The sequence below is a fragment of the Cyphomyrmex costatus genome, unplaced genomic scaffold (genome assembly GCF_001594065.2).
Source record: "Cyphomyrmex costatus isolate MS0001 unplaced genomic scaffold, Ccosl1.0 scaffold639, whole genome shotgun sequence".
Lineage (NCBI taxonomy): Eukaryota > Metazoa > Arthropoda > Insecta > Hymenoptera > Formicidae > Cyphomyrmex > Cyphomyrmex costatus.
In genome coordinates, this window is record NW_017280199.1 from 384513 (window position 1) to 403287 (window position 18775).

Genomic DNA, 18775 nt, shown 5'->3' on the forward strand with positions numbered 1-18775 from the left:
TTTCTCTCCCCCATCTCAAGTTCAATCTCTTTCTCTCTCTTTCTCTCTACGCATTGTTATACGTAACGGAAAAGTTGTTTCCGCGATTGCACAGGTGAATTAAAATCCTCGAAGGTGTAACGAGGGAAAATATTTCTCTAGAGTCCTGTTTTCGGCTCGGGTCCCATAAACCCCTACTCCTTAAGAGGTTAAAAAAACGTCCTGGATAGAAACTCTTTTTCTCTCGTCCTTGTCGTTTAATGTTACACGATATGCGGTTTTGCGGCGGTCGACGCCCGTCGATGAAGTAACTCAATAGAGTGTCATCGGCGGGCACCGGGCCTACCTAGGGCTTGTTCCAGGGTGCGGGTTTTTCGAATCCGAATTCCAAGAAACGGAAAAAATCGACCGGTAAGATTCTTGGGAAAGGAGAAACTCTTCCATGATGTCCACCTCCAGTCTCCCTCTTATCATAGATTGCTCCGTTTCTATACGTCCGCACCGCCGTGCGTTCTCTCTCACGACGGCGTCTTAATTATTATATATATACAATATATATATACAAATAAAGCACATATGTGTATATATATAATATATACTAGTTGCGATCTCTATCGGCGCTTACGGAAACCTTACGTTTAACCAGCAATTAATTGTGCCGGGCAGCAGCGTTCGTTAGTTTGATTATCAATTAATTGCAAATTTTATTCGAATTAAATATTATAATCAATCTTCAGTCATGTTTCCGTAAGTTCGCAATGTCTTGAACGTCGTGCACGACAATCAATTTTCGCGAGATCAATGATTTCGCCGAATTGAGATCGAAAACACTGCATCACCGAACGTTATGAGCTATATAGAATTAATAACAAAAAAACGCTCCCCTAAGTCCGCGGAGATAATTTCTCACGCGACATGCCGAGCACAATTTTACGTCAACATCCTAATGGTTTTTTTTTTTTTCTTTTCTTATTGAGCCCTGTGACGCAGTAAATCTGTTCGCAGTAGTAAGGTTTGGTGTATGGTCAGACGTGCTCGATGAGCCGATCGTTTCTCGTCCCGATTCGATCCCCTTATTCGTACACTTCCCGCGAGGCCTAAGGAGTAAAATCTATTTTTGAGAGTCAGCTCTGCTCGTTAGCGGGAGTTTTTTTTACATTCCGATTATCAAAAATTTATTATTCTCCTCGCTCGTCATTACCCACTAAATAACTTCATTGATCGCCTAACGTCGACTGTTTCGACAAGTATATATCGGTACTTATCACGATGGTCGTCGCTTCAAAATCGAATTAATGCAACAACCCCTTAATTATCCTAATTCCTTTATTTTCCCACCCTCGATTCGTCTATTAATCGCTAAGCTTTTTTTCGTTTTTTTTTTTTTTAATCGTACCATCGTTAAGCATTGAGTATCGCGAAATTGGAAATGCTTAGGTCTTCGCGATACTATCGCTATTATTATCACTTGGAGTTTTATGCAGTCCTTGGTACGAATCGTCTGATTAGATTGGAAGCATTAAGGATTCATGCGAAATTCCTCTCGCAAAGATATAATCTCTTCCCCTTCCCTCTTCCATTCACTTCAAAATTTTAAATAATACTAATCGATTTACAGATCCGCGTGCAAATAATCTGTTATTTAATTACGAAATAAGATCGTACTTCAAAATATATTTACATAGAAAAGAAAAAAATATAATTAATTTAATTTTTGCAGTAAAATTTATAATCTTTTATCTTCAGGCTTGAATTTATCTTGAATTGCGATAGTAAAAGTGTGATCTCATTTTCATTTTGTGTACTTATCATTTTCGTTTTCTTTCTCTTCAATGCTCGAATATATATTTATCTCATTTGAAGTGCAAAAATTTTTGGGGATATTCAAACAACACAAATAGATTTCTTGATTTTCTTAAAAAATAATGGCAAAACAATCGCACAGTTACATGAAAAGTTACTGAACAGGCTGTCACGATTTTTGTGATCTTCTTCCATTACATTTGAAGTAACTCAAAACATCGAAAATTATCGGTACAACAATAATCTTTCGCAATTTTTTAGCAATTCGATTTTTTATTCTTGTTCGCTCACGTTATCTTCCTTTCGCGTCAACGAATGCACGTCGCGTAATATCTTAGCATTATCATTATCCTTATTATAATGTATAGCTATCGCGCATGGTTTCTCCTCCTTAATACCGCTTTTATTATTTGGTTACAGTAAATATCGCTATTAATACCGTATAAACCCGTCATAAAATACATCACTTTATTTAGATCCGCGATTTACTTTCGCTTACGGCGTCTACAACGTTAAGCGTCTCGCTTTTTCTGCTGCACACGTTGCGTCAATTAATCACTTATTCCAATGAGAGCATATCAGATCCAGCGGCGATCCTTCTCCCTCAAAGACGCGTAAAAATAAAAAATAATATTGTTCTCTCGCTTAAATCGTCTAATTAACACCACCGACATTAATTGTTAAGTCAAATCAATCGATCAATTAATAAAACACTATCATTGATAAAAAGTATGTATATGTATATAAAAGAAAGGAATTGGTATTTCGTGTCATGAACTATTTGAGATATCGCTTAAAATGTTTAAATAGTATAAATTGTAAACATATAGCACAGTTACTATAAAATAGAAGTGTGTTAACACACGGAAAAAGTTACTATGGTTGTTACAACAGCATTCTCTATAATGGAAAAAAGATTATATGAATTTAAGTAATACTGATATTACATTCCATTTGTACGATTATGGCAACCGTGTATTCTTTTGGTAAATAACATTCAATTAAAATATGATTGTTTCAACCAAAAGATTATTGCCATCTCTCAATGTAATGCAGAAAAAGTATCATTGAGAGTATAGGGGATATAGATTGTTATACGCAGCGCACACGATTGAGGGTTGCAGCATTATATAATATATCACCGCCAAAATTTTTGCAAAGACTTTTCATAAATGAAAACTAAAGTGTGCAATATTATTATACATTGTGCACATTCTGAGAAGAACGTAGATTTGTTTGCTTCTCTAACATGCTCCAATGTCTACTCTACTACTGGGTTTTGGATTAGCTTGTATTGTTTCATTAGTAAGAGACTAAGAGAGTTGTTGAAGATATAATTATAGATAAGTAGGAAGTGTCGCATGCTCTATAACGTGTTACAACATACTACATGTTACGTTGAGTTAATTTTTTTATTCCTGCAGTAAACTGCGTTAGAATTTTTTTATCGCTTTCGCCAAATATTAAACATGTATATGTGGAGACACGGTAGAGTCTCGGCGCTAAGCCAAGCGCCGTAACACTGTCTATCTTACTTAATATTTCGTGGTCGTAGTACACTCCAACACGCTCGTTAATAATAGAGCTGTTGGAAATATAATTAGAGATAAGTAGTTGTAAGCGTCGCAAATTACAACAACGTATGTTGCTTCAACGTACTACATGCTACAATTTATGCCTTCGTACAATTACTATCTAGTGTGCTTGTGTTAACAAGAGAGCTGTTGTAAATATAATTAAGCAGTAGCATTATGAGTGTGATTTAGTTTTGAAATTCTTTTCTCAAAAACTGATTTATTTAAACAAGATAATGAACGAATGTTTGCAAATCTGCACTTTCCATCTTTTTTGGCTGTTGCGAACGATCTTTGTCGTTAACGTTGAAATCACCACTTTTGAATTGCCTGAACCAATATTCACATGTCTTAATTGATGGGCTAACATCAATTAAGTTTCATCAGTAAGTTTCTATCAGAATTCTATGACTTTGAGCCGCCGTTTTCTTCCGATTAAAAATAAAAGCAGCGCATGTCGAAAATACTCTTTAGGAAGCTCCACTTTTAAGATGGTATAAACACGATGTTTACTGCGTCTATTGTTAATAAATATCATGGAGCAATATTGAAGCATTAAGAAACAATAATTGTGATTGAAATGTTTTCGACAACACTGGCATTAATGCCATCTCTTGCAAAACTCTTACAACTAAATCACACTCTTAATATAATGGACAGAATTGGTGGGATTATATCAGTCCCTATACGTTTAAAAGTACAAAGAGTAACCCAAAGAGTTCTTCTGTGACTTTCGTTAAGTACGGATTTCGAAAAAACTTCGCTCCTTCTCAATAGCATACGAATACCTTTTGACGTCAATTTGTTGTGTTGCACTGCTTTAATGAGCCAACGAACGAATAAAATGACATCATTAGAAGGCCAGAACTACTTTTGACGGATATTTGGAGATGTAATTTATTTATTTTTTCTTAATTGTTATATCATTATTATCTATGAAATTTTATGCAATTGATAACTAGACGCGGATGGCTCAAAATGGGCGAAGTTCTTTTCTGTACTTAGGGAAAAATGAGTGAATTGCAGGCACCTAAAGGAAAAATTAAATAAAACTGCCAATTATTTACCAATTAATAAAAGTCTTTATTCCAAAAATATTCCGGTTATTTGTCTTTGAACTGTAATAATAATTGATATTTATATATTATCAATATAAACTATAATTTTAAATAAAAAGTAAAATCCTTATCGTCCGGAATTACCCGGGATAATGTTAATTTTGTTTTCTATTTAAAATAACAATCTATATTAACAGTGATACAAATGTTAATTATTGTAGTTTATAGTCAATATCTTTTGAATAAAGACTTCCATAAACAGTCGCCGACTGTATTCAACTTTTGTTAGGTATTCATAATTACCCCATTTTCCCCTACATTAAAATCATCAAAAACGTATAATGGTATATTTATCTTAAACAGCGTATGCGTTCTATGGTCACATTTATAACGCTGTTATAGCTTATTAATATTTAGGCCACCTCTCTGTTTAGAATCCAGGATCCGTTATCACTGGATATGAGAAATAAGAAGTTATCACTCTAGTGATACTACAATAGTATCACTTTAGTCTTACTTATGTATTATGGATCAATTGGAACCCTCCCACTCTCCTCTACGGATGTGGGATGTAAACTTACGATCTAATTCAATTATTTTGCACATTCTTGTGAAGAAACTTCACTTCAATAATTATGGATAAACCTTGCAAGCTTTATCATCAAAGCATTGGATTTGAAGACACAATTCCTATTTTTTTAAAATAGCATTCAAAATATAACACATTTTAGTGTTATATTTTGACAATAGTTTAGAGCCCAGTTAAATCTGCAGTATGCCAGCAGATTGACATCAACGTCGACATTAAACTTGTATCTCTTGCAAAGTCTATCGACATAATATAACCTAATCTAATTTAAACTAATCTAATAGCATTTTAACATCAAATTCTACGATTTTTACTGTCAACGTGTACAGCTGCTGCTACTATACTGGAACTATGTAAATTAGCTGCTTTTGCTGCTAAGTACTATATATGAATATATCTATTATTATTATGTGTTTGCGAACAGTATTCTGTTATGTCGTTATTCGACACAACATATTTTATATCTAATTATATTATAACTTTTTAACTGAAAAAATTTGCCAGATATTTTGCAAAATTTATTTAAACAAATTTGTTTGATTTTCAAAATGTGTTTTTTCGTTTTAATAACGTAGAACAACACCAAATTCTTTGTAATTAATAACACATTATTTTAATAATAAATTTGATTGTATGATTTTTACACAATTAATTATTATTTGATTTTAGGATATATGTTATATTTTCTCATATACATATACTCCTAAAGAATGAAAAATTGTATCAGCAAAAAGGAAATTAACTGATAAATATGCACCATTGTAAGGTCACTTCGAGAGAATAGTACAAGGTCTATTCAATCGAACAAATTCAATGCAATATTTTCTAAACAAGATGTGTCTATAATTTCCCTCTTCTTGATAATTAAAAATTTAAATTTTCTTTAATTTGGTTTACACAAATGTGCATGTTGCATAAAATATATTTTATTCATTAGGACGCTTTAATAAGAGTTTGTCTCCTTATTTTTAAAATATATAAAGGAAATTAATGCTACAATATCTGACAAAAATATTACTTATACTTTATACATTAAAGAATAGATATAATTAAAGAATATATTGAACATGTATCTCTATGTTATAATTATATATTATTATTAATTGTACTTGATTTTAATATTTTTTAAATAATGAAATGAGTTGAAACTAATCTATGGCCAGATTTACAGAAAAGGGACATATGTTGTAATTTACTGTAAAGATTAATTCTGTGATATTTTCTGTTTAGTATTTCCCTTTTCTCATAAATCTGTACTAGAACAAAAAGTACACATTTTTCAGCCGAATTTTGTAATTAACTTCTACTGCTTCAATCACTTGAGCAATGATCTCTAAAAATCGTAATTAAGATCCATGTGTTTTAGAAAATGGAGAGATATAAGCGCAGGCAAAATAAAGTAGGGATTAACTGCAATAATCGGCTGAAAAGGGCATTGTTTTAAATTCAATTTTAATATTCTATATAGATAAACTTTTAAATTCTAGATATTTTATTAATCTTATCAACTCTCTGTCTCTTTTACTAATCTTATCAATTAATCTTATCAATATTTTATCTTATCAACTCTAAGAAGTTATTGTTCAAAAATTTCAATAAACTGTTGTATGTAAAAAAACATAAATTAAATTACTTATCAAATGTATATATTTATTATCATAGGTATTGGTTCTTTTTATATTTGATTATATTATGTAATCCAATATTATATAAATATAATAGTTCAAATTCAAAAGATAACACCCAATAAATACATTCATTTATAACAAGCAATTAGTTTACATTTTTTTACGGGAAACAACGTTTATTAAAATTTTTAAGCAATATTGTAACTTTATCTAATATATACTTTATATAGATAGAAGATTGTAAATTTAAAATAGGATAATATGTACATTATTATTATTATTGTTATTATTACAACTACAGTTGCAGGAATTGCAACTGAAAATAATTATTTATTACATCAATATAGCAGCTATTCTGGCCAAGAATGGAGCAACCATAGAAATCACAATTGTAGTATATTATAGATCGTATAATCATTTTGTATTGATGCAGGGCAAAAAAATATTATTTTGTATATCTGTTGTAGCAACCATGGCTTCTTCTCCGTGTAAATAAAGAATTATGCAAATTATTGATATTTAAAGAAATAATAGAGATAAAAATCAATTCTAAATTTCTTTAAGTAATATTTGCGTCACATCATTTATCATATATTGTGATATCACACAATCACATATTCATATGTCGCATCAGTAAACTGTGGATCAATGGACTATGGATTCCAAGTAGGAATTCATACCGAAAAACAGTATTGAATCCTGGCGAGGTACCGAATCTGTACCGAAAAATGAGTTTCATATTTTAGTACTGATCCAGTACACTGCCAGTAGATTTTCGACATCGTATCTGCACTGAAGTTGCCAAAACCATTGTCTAGGGTCAGTATCGAAACTGTATTCCGCTAGTATATCTACAGTATCCGGTCTGTATTGTAATTAGTACAGGCAATATGTCAAGTGCCAGTACTGAGCTAACATATTGTCGGTAGAATATCGGTATCATGTAATTGTAAGTATTAACTGTAACTGTAAGTATTAAACTAACTATGAAATTTAATTATGAAACTATCTTAACTATGAAACCTTTGGTATATACAATATTTATTTTTACATATATCTTAGTAATACATTTTTAATAATAGTTACAGTTACACGATACCAATAATATACCGACAGCGCATATACCACATTAAACTATCAGTACCTTAACTAATTTTTTAATGCTGGTCCAGTATTGTAATATAAATCCTGTTTTTCAATTTAAAAAAAAATAATAATCAGAAATATAGATGATATTTAAAAGAAAATTGTACTGATTTTTGGTATTATTTCGATACTGTCATCCTGTACAGTATTCTCGTACTTACTATAATAGTATCAAGAATCGGTATCGATATTTAGTATAATATATGTATTGACTTTCGGTACTATTACGATATTGTCATCCTGTATATAACAGTAATGTATTACGAATTTTGTCCTGTTGCTATCATCTCAGCATTTCTCAGGTACCATATCAGTACTGGCATTCAGTATCGCGGCGGTACTAAATACTATAAAATGGTACTAGACCAGTATCTCGCCGGTATTCAATTCCCACTTGGGAATTATTTATTAAATAATTTTCTATCGCACTTTCTGGAGCAAGTAATTAGTCGTGTGAGGCTGCTAAATAGACGGACATGTGAAGTCGATGAGCGAGAGTCGAGAATTCATCATTTTGCATGTGTGCGTGATTAATTAATCTGTCTGTTCTCGTTTCGTGTTAATCCTCAATTATAATTCCTCTCATATTTTATTACATTTACGTCTAAAAATTTTCTACACATTTTAATAATACATAAAAGATATTCATTAATTTAAAAAATTAACAAAAAAAAAATTATTTCTAAAACGAATTAAATAAAGAATTATTCTAAAAAAAAGAGTGTCTTTATATATTCTTAATGTCGGAATAGGAATATCATGCATATCCTCTTTATTATGAATTAAGGATTAATCTCGTAGATAATCGTACACGCAAATTGATCAGACGATCTGAGAAACCTATTTAAAAAAAGTCTCACATTTTTTAATCATGTTATAATTACTTTCGTGACCATTCATTTATGATTCGTTCGTGTGCGTGATTAACTTTCCACGTTTCCTTATCTTTTCTTACGCGATTGATCAATGATAATTAATTAGAGAACAGAACTGCAAATTGCAATAAATATTCAAAATGCAAGTCTATATCGTAATATTATTTTAAAATGTTAAAAAAATCTGTTAAAAGAAACGTAAATTTTAAGGCTAAATCTCAATGGATATTATTATTTTAAAATTAATTAATTTTTTAAGAGAAATTGTTTAAATTATGAAAAAAGTTACAAAAACGAGTGATGAGTTACGAATTAAAGTTAATTTTTCCATGCATTTCTCGTAATTTGACATTCACTCTTCTTTATTAATTATAATAATTGATGACAAGAAAAAATAGTATCATCATTAAATTGAAAGAAATATTGAATAAACCTATTTTCTTAAAGTGTGCGTGTTTAATATCTTTTTATTCATTCCTAATTGTATCCATCGATTATAGATATCAGTATCTACTCGCATGTCGTAACAAAATTATGAAACAAATCTCCGTGTGAAAATTATATCATATCAAGTAGTGTGCGTGTTTGGTGCTCTTAGATCTTCGATATCTCATTAATAGCTTGATACTTATATACAAAAACGAAAGTAACGAATAGTACAGAAGTGTAATTCAAGAAACTGTATATATTTCGTCCAAAATGACATAAACAGATCATTTGTCTATTTACAGTTATGATTATCGTTCGTAAAGTACGGACAGATTTTTATTTCCAATTCTTCGGCGAGGCGAGAAATAGTCTTACACTATTTCACTTTTACTTGCAGGATCGTGCGATCGAAAGGAAACCATATTTTACTGTGCGCTTCAATTATATCAATTTCTTTTCTAATAATCAACAAAAAGGAGAATCTCTTTTTCTTTCTCACTCTCTCGCCTCTCGCACTCCCTTTCCTGATTAAGAGCTTAACGCTAATTTTATTTTGTTCACTCGCTTTTGCCTGTTCTTATGGCACAACTCGTCCGTTTAATAACTGCTTATCTCACGACTGAAAATATCCAAGTAGAAGTATTGCACTGCGTTAGCCTGACGATAATTTTTATATGAACACTTATACATACAACGTTATAATATCATAATGGTAAAATTGTTGGTAATATAGTAATAGGAGATCGTCGTGCGACGAAAATGACGACAATTCGTCAATGCATAGTTCGGAAAATATCGATATCGGCGATCTCGTAATGTCTGGTAAACTATTATTATACCTCACTTATTGGACGTTCTTCTCAAAACGTAATTCGCGCATCAGCAAATCAATTGGTTTAGTCCTAGAATGCTGCCGATACTTTGCGATGTATTAAACATCGAAGATCTTGGATAACGTTAATATACGATATCATTGAAAGAATAAGTATGAGGATACATTAGCATCTTAGGAGTTTAGTAGATAAAAATAAAAACTGCAAAATATATATTGTAGTACTATATATAAATAGATATTATATATGTATAATTAAGATAAATATATTGTGTATATATATAAAATATTTATCTTAATTATTATTATATTCAATAGAAATTAATAATTGAACTAATTGAAGGAACTCAATTAGATTAATTGTTTCAATTTTGATCAAATAGCTTTATCTAAAATCAAAGTTGACACATACGATTTTGTTACGTGATCAAGAAGAACTTCCGTAATTGTACTATTTTTTTGGATAATTTTTTTATACCAGACAAGAAATGGAATCTCTCTATCTCTCTGTCTTTCTCTTTTTGCTTTCATAATGATATTTCATCAGAGTTCCATTTGAGTTAAATACGTCGAATATGTGCACCCTTTGTTATAAAGGGATATACATCTTTGGCGATAGTATAGTAATACGTTATATAACTCGAAATCGCGATAATCAAAAGCGCATGTATATATATATAATGTATATATGATATTTCTCGCGGCTTTTGTACGTAGAAGGTTAACACGCCTGGAATGTGTATATGTGAACATTCTCGTCCGTCTCAAATTACCTCTGTATAATAAATAATATGAAGCGCTGAATGTATGTGCAGATTAAAGATCCAGTTTTAGGAGAATTTAAATCAAATATTCACACACACAGAGAATTATCTAAATGGCTCACTCCTAATTTAACAATCTAAATAAACCGTATGCATCAGAAGAGTTTTTTGCTATCATCGGTTTTTAAATCTGTTTTGCTCGGAACGATATCATATAACTTAGTCTACTTGTACTTTCAACGCTTTAAAAAAAAAAAATTTAATTATGTAAAATTTTGTCGACAGCAACAGTAAAAATATTTATGAAAGTGTGTGTGTTTTCTAGATAAATAAAATTCCTTCAAATTTTAACAATATCAAAATTCTGATTTTCGAAGATGCAAAAAGTTGCACGCAATGGATTAAAAGAACGGAATACGAGATTATGGACGAGAAAAGGAAGTCTTTTGTCGCGCGAGAACCTTCAAGAGTCGGATGGAATGTTTAAAAAACGATGGATATTGGCCTCTGATCTTACTTATACAACAAACACCTCGCAAATACTCTGTTGAAAAATTAAGTAGCCCAACCCTTCATACCCTTTTGTCCTACCCTCCCTAATGAATCCTAACTGTTTCGTAGTATTCTTTCTATACTTTTTATACTTCGCTTCTATGAAAACGCCGTAATTGTAAGTTCTTGTAAATAACAACGTTCTCTTTGTCTTCTACGCGATTATATGCATGAGTTATAAATACGAGTATCTTGATTCGCGACACACCGCGAGTAAAAAATAGTATCCGCTGTGCTTTCGTCATTAGTAGATTTCGTCATTAGTAGTGAGAAACAACGTGATACGCGCATTAGGAAAGAATTGTCGGATCGCAATAAAAATCCCGAAAAAATTTATGGATTGTGAATATTAATTTACAAGCGAGGATTATCGCGAGGATAATTTTTCTCCACATACATTTCGAGGATAAAGTACCGTGTGTACGTTCAGCGTGCATTTGAAAAAATGATGAACCTAACTGCCTGCTTAGCTTATTACCTACCGTACCGAGTTGAATTTGAACAGTCGTCGTATTTAATTCGCGTCGTCAATAATACATTGGGAGCAAAGGATCGCTGCCGGGCTTCCTCGAGACAAAAATACTCAGGAAGAAAGATTAATTGGTTTCTAATTCTCGCGTTGACGCTAGTAAACGTCTTGTTTTGAGTAGGCCTCATCTTCCGCGACTGCATACGATTAAAATGACTGAGACAAGCTGGTCCCGAACCAAACCAGTCTGGACCAGTCTCGACCAGCCTGGTTTAGGAGACGGAGCGATCGTTTTTTTCGATTTTTTTTTTTCTTTTTTAATCATTCTGGACGCGGTAAACTTTGTTTTGTCCAACAAAAAAAAAGTTCAAGGGTAGTTGGAAAAGGAAGTTTTTCTCAAAGAGACCTTCCCGATGTTCGTCAAAGCTTCCGAGCATGTACTGTGCCAGCAAAAATGGCCAGCCGATATCAAGAGAAGAAGCGCGAAACTTCATTTTTCAACTTTCCCCTTGGAAGGCAGCTTCGTCAAAAGGCTTACCTTCGCAGTCATAAAACGAGGTTCCTCGCTAACGCATCGCCACGCGCATCGAAGTACAAGTAACTTCTTCTTATCGCACGAGGACGCTTAGTTCAATTAGCTTAATTAGAAATTACGAACGTCGATCGTTGCGAGATTCGGTAACAGTCTTATCGATGAGCGAGCGAGTCTCTCGGCGCCATCGTGATTCAGAAAAAAGAGAACGACCGATGCGGTTGCACCGTGCCTAATGTGGATATTAAACGAGATGATCGTGTGAGCTGCAATGTCGCATATTTCGCTACTAGCTGATCACAGCTGTTATGTTATCGCATCACGTATATGCATGCGGGTTTCCTCTCGATGAGATTGATCGATCGTCAATTCGACTTAATTACCAACGAGACGGTCATATCGGATTTGCAAGACCGCAGAAAAATTGTGATGATTCTTTCAAAGCGAGATGCATGCGGTGAATCATCTGTTACGGTGACAATCACACAATTGGCGATGATCAATTTAGCCCATAAGAACGCGCGAAAACTGAAAAAATGTTTTTCGCACCCTGGCCACGAGAAGGACCCGAATTTTTTGTTCGTAACGTAATAGAAGATTATAGACCGGAAGAACTCTACCCTTCTTCTCTCTCCTTTCCTTCCCTCCCCCGCGATTAATTGCGAAATCTGTCCCATTAAACGCACAACGAAAATCTTTGGGACACCCGTTAGAAAACCATTACACAGATCTGCAAGTTTATTTTTTTTTTGCGGTTTTTGAAAAAGAACAGTGGTTTCCCATGATTTTTTATACGCCGAATCCAAATTGGCAAGCAGCAATGCTCTATCACGTCAAATTTATTCAAAAAATATTGAAATTGTTAAAAAACATGTTTTTTACTATTTTTAAAAATTTTTCTGGTAAAAATGATAAACTTCTCAAAGCGTTAAAGAAATGTAAACGAAGAGATATTAAATGCTTCTCAAATGCTTCATTGAATTTCCATTGATTCTTTATAGTTTCGAATATCTAAGCATATATGTATGGAAGGCTTTTTACACATATTCAATAATTCATTTTTATCAACGTTTCGTAAATGCTTTATAAAACGTGTACAAAGTTTCCATACTGCTCGACGACACTCCGTTTAAACTAGGTACGATCGTTTTACTCATGCTTGCCAAACAGTTTTATTATGCTTCGTCAACGCTTTTTTTTAACGTTTATTGTCACTTTATTGACTTTGTTTAACGTTTTATTTAAAGAAAAATTTGTTGAAGAGTATCGCCACCAGAGGGAGACACAGCAAGTTAAATTTCTCTCTTTTAAAAAATCACATAGAATAGAATAACGGATATAGAATTAAAAAAATTCATCAGTTGCGTTCCTATAAAATAATTTTTTGAATTGGCCCAAGAGGGGTCCAAGATGGAAATGTAATTTTTTTTCAATGTTTACTGAATAAATAAAATTAAAAATATTTTAAAAGATTTTCATACGCTTACCGAGGATCTCATTTGCATTTCGTTCACGTCGTCGAAGAGCTCGACGACGTTCGATTTACATTTGGCAAACATTTTACTTGCTCGGTAAAGAATTCTCTTCGCTCTGTTTACGTTTCTTTAAAGTTTAGTTATCGCTTTCTTTACGTTCTGTGTTCAATTTTTACCTCTTATGGGTTTTGTTTACTTGCTTATACTTTAAAACGCGTTATTTAAAAATTCAATCCTATTTTTTCGCATAAACTTGACGTGATAGAATATTTTTACTTATGGATTTAGATTAGTGCACATAAAATTACAAGAAACGATTTTTGTGTTTTAAACCGCAAAATCATGCAAACCTGTGTTATCTTCGTTTATCTCGAAATTGTTCGTGTTTGTATTCACGCACTTGACTTTCTGTCGTTTTTTGTATTTTTATCCCGTTAGTTTAATAATTACATTTATATTCTTATACTGTGTACTTGAACGCTTGTGTGTGAGTGTGTATATGTGTGTGCATGTGACATTCTCGCTTCTCTCATACCTACTTTCGCTCTTCCGCTTTTGCTCTCGTTCGTTCGCTCTCTTCTCCTAACACCGTCAATCGTTCTCCAAATTCACTGTTATTTCGCTCTCTCGTTCATCCTCGCGCAGTTATTTTTGTTCTGTTTTTAATATCACTATAGAGTTATCGTAATTAAATATTTATACACCCATTGACAGACTAGCTACCACGTTTTTTTTGTTTCGTTTAAATATAGTTTCATAGATATCAATTAATTTAATTAATTAATTAGTTATTATAAGTTATGATAATTAATAATTAGAATAATCAAAACATGTACAGAAGATTATAGATTATCTCACTGTGTCTCTTCCCCTCTCTTTTTCCCCTCTCTTATTCCCATGCTCTCTCTTTCATTCCCTGGACTCACGTATTTTTCTCCTTTATCCGCTTAGTTTCTGTCTCTATTTCTCTTAATTCATCATTTTTGTTACAGAATAGTTACAGAGTAGTTACCAGTTTGTTGGGTCGTTGTGGCTCGCCTCGGAGTAATTTCTCGAGTACTTTAAATATTTTCTATCTCATTCTCTCACTCTTTCATTCTTTCGCATTCGCTCTAATTCTTTCTTTCTCCTATTTGCACAATATCCCCTTTTTCTCTCTTTCTCTCTCCCGCTTTCTTGTCCGTATTTTTTTTTAAATTAGTTAGTTTAGACAGTACATAAATACTTTTCATTTTTTTTTTTCTTAGTTAGGCCTACGGTGAGCTAGAGTTGCTTTTCCTGTTTCTCCACGACACTATTTCCGTTTCACGCACGATTTCGCATTCATGCACGTCGGAAATGCGTGCGTGCGTGCATGCGTACGTGAATGCGAATGTGCGTGCACGCCCAAGTCCGCGCAAAAATGATATCCCACCCGTTACGCGTTACGCAATTTCATTTTCAATTACCTACCCCTTTCATAAATATGTCGCCGATGCCGCAAATGCCGCTTGCATTCACTTTGTAAACGCTACTGAAAGAGCCAACTACTTCAAAATAAAATAAAATTTTAATGTAAAGTTTTACACTTTACTCGTACATAAAAAATAAATGGATATTTTGATATAAGAAAAGTTCGTGATAATTCATTTTAAAAGAAGATATAGCCGTGACTCGTATATGACACAGCTGCGTAATTATTCGGAATTATTAAAATGCGGAAATCAAAATGGAGTCACGGACGATTAGAAAAATGCATGCAAGGGCGCTCACGGAATTTGCAACAATTGTAATTAAAGTTCGTGGATGTAACTCTCATTCTCTCTGGACGATGAAAAATTATCAAGCGATGAGAGGGTGTTCGGATCGGAGAAAAAAGCTTGAAGTGTGGGCGATGTTTATTCGATCATCGATGACGGCGTAATGATGGCACAATTGCAGAATATCTCTCTCATCAAGGATTATCTCTACAGGTACGTTACACCTGTTTTCCTCATAATACGAAGGAAGAAGGCGATCAGTGATGAATAATGACGATGGGTGAATGAATCAATGGCTGTATGAGTCTTGTAATAAATTTATTATGCCGCATTTAATGTATGAAATGGAATAATGATTACGAATGATCGCATGAATTTATGCGTGATAGTGAGCGATTCGATGAAACAGATCGTGGCATTTCGATGGTAATACATAACGACGCGATATGAGATGATCAAAGTGTCAGCGAATCGACGAATGAGTTTTTAAAGCGAAACCAAAACAATGATCCTATAGGATGAATGCCACGATTGCGATAGATGACACGATGCGATTAATGACAATGATTTATGGACAATCTCGTGATTTACAACTAACAAACAAATCGTCGCCACATATTGGTGACGATTGTGCGTACTTTAGCATACAGCGACGCTGCTTCGACATATCAGGAACGGTTTCGCTGAAAATCTCCAGGTGAATTATCGTCTGCGAATATCAGTCGCACTTGCGAGCTCTCGGAATAGAAGTTAAAAATTACGAAAATCGCGCTGCGATTTTTTCAGCGAGGCCGTTCACAAAACGATCCCACTGTTGGAATCCTTTTGACCGATTATCAGTATTGTGAAAAAAAGGAAACGAAGTCGGTTTCGTTGTCATTCGAAATTTCATTCTTAGCCCCGAACAATTAATTTCGTCAATATCAATGACTGCTCTGATTGCACTTAATTATATATAGCTTCCTCTTTGTTTAAACTGTCATACGTACAATCGGCTCGTCTTCGACGAGGCGCCAGTCCACGAGGAAAGATAACGTTTTTTTTTTTTTTTTTGAACACCACTTTTGGATTTTCCCGGAGCTGCGCCTCGGCCGATCGATGGAGCTTTATATTGCACAGATGCAAGGCGAATAAACATCGCGCGCACTTTACGTCGATCTCCAAATTTATATATCGAGAAATATCAGCAATGGATATCAGAAAATTATGAAAACTGGTAAGGATGATAATATGAGTGATAGAAATGCGGCAAGTCTTCAAAACATATCTCCAAAGTAATAGTACAGGTGACAAGATATAGAATTAAGCAGACTTCTTTTTATCAACGTCCACATTGCTAATATTTCCAAGGCGACCTAAACGTGAGTAAGGAGAAATTTATATCGTTAAAAAAAGTCCGTATTTCTTACGACGTGCCAAGGAATATGACAATTCTCATTGGAATTAAACGGAACGTTCGAGCTACCCGAGCACGCAAAGCGAAACTCGACGCTTATGGTGCTCGATACCACCCTTCGTTTCGTCACCGCCGGCTTTTCCGGTCGGTTTGCTTTCCATCCGGCCGAGCCCTCTCTCATCCCTCGCGTCGCCCTGCCGAGAATACCGTTTTCTCCGCGAACAATTCCGCGCTATCCCGAGAGGACCCGTCGTCGAAGTACGAGGATCCAGCGCCGATGGAATCGCGCGACTCGCGATCCTCGAGAATCCACGACGACGAGTACATCCTGGCCACTTCGCCGACGAACGAGCAATAGGAGATCCCCGCGACACCGTACTTCGAATACCCACTCCCGAAGATGGTCGACGCGAGTCAATCTACGATAAAGACTCGCGTGTATATATCTGCTTGAAATTCGCGACTATACTCCGTGGATCGGTTCGCCTTGTATACACACAACACACACACACACACTCGAATACGGTGCCGCGAAAACGACCTAAATAATAACGTCGTTGATCCCACGACATTATTTTTCCGCCCTTCTCGCAACAGTACTCGATCCCCATTATCGCGCGCCGATCGTCGTCCGACAGATTGAGCCGCGTTTAATTATTCCAGCACGCGTTTTCCCGTCTTCCGCAATCTCTGCCCTTCTCTTTCCTTTTCTCGCGCTCTCTCTCTCTCTCTCTCTCTCTCTCTCTCTCTTTCTTTCTTTCTCTCTTTCTTTCTCTCTCTTTCTCTCTCTCTCTCTCTCTTTCATTTTTTACGAGTATAAGAGGGTACGAGCGCTAGTTAGTAGTACAATAATATCGATAATGCGACTAATGGTTAAATGTAAATCGTTTAATAAATGTAATATCGTTCGTCCATCGCAGAAATCAGTTAGAAACCGCGAATGTACCGATCTACTTCGAGGCTCTCGTATCTCTTTCGAGATGTTCCGCAGGATGCCTTGACATATCCTGCCATATCCGGGAAAGACTGCGCGTCCCACGGGCGCGCCTATGCGATTAGCGAGGTGTGCATCGAGTGCATCGGAGATTCGAGCGGATCAGGTGCACGAAGAGTGCACTGTTAAATGTAGGTGCGTTTTTATTTGTTCATCATTAATTCTCTGCGCTCTCCTGGCACAGGGCACAGACAGTCTTCGCGATTTGAAAAAGAGCCAATAAGTTCAATTTGACAAAATTAAAAAAATGTCTTTTCATCGAAAAGCTTGATATGTGACATGTAAATAAAAAGCGTATCTGCCTCTAGATTATTTTTTTAATAAAAAATAAGAAGAGTTATCCCCGAATCGCGCGATACAAGGATACCTTTGCAAATCGCATAGGACAAGCTGGCGCGGATACGTATGCTTGGTATATATGTACCGTGTGTGTATGCGTTCTAGTTCCGCGTTTGTGTTCCTTCCCCTTCTCTGAAGTTGTCGGTAATTATCATACTCATTATCATCATCATAGCGATATAACTAACAACGATTATTGAGACATAAATACAATACACATAATGTATATCTAACGTATATATAATAATCGTATGTAATATTATATTTAAGTAGATTAGCGTGCCTCATTCTCCCTTTCTCTCCCTCTCGCGCTTTCTCTCTCACTCTCACTCTCTTTCTCTCTTTTCAAACTCGCCTCTCTCCATCCTTTCGCCTACGACGTTAATTCGGTCGACAAATCGTTGCGAGCGAGTCGGCACCCCTCAAGAGTGGGGTAGGGCTCGCATCACTTTATAATCGTTCGGTCGTCGTTCTTTCCTCTCATCGCATTTCGCTCACCTCAACCTTGAATCGTCTTGATCCTCACGTCCACGTTTCTCTTTTCTTTTCTATCCCACCCTCATTATTATTTAACATCCGCGTCTCGAGCGACGCGTCTCCCT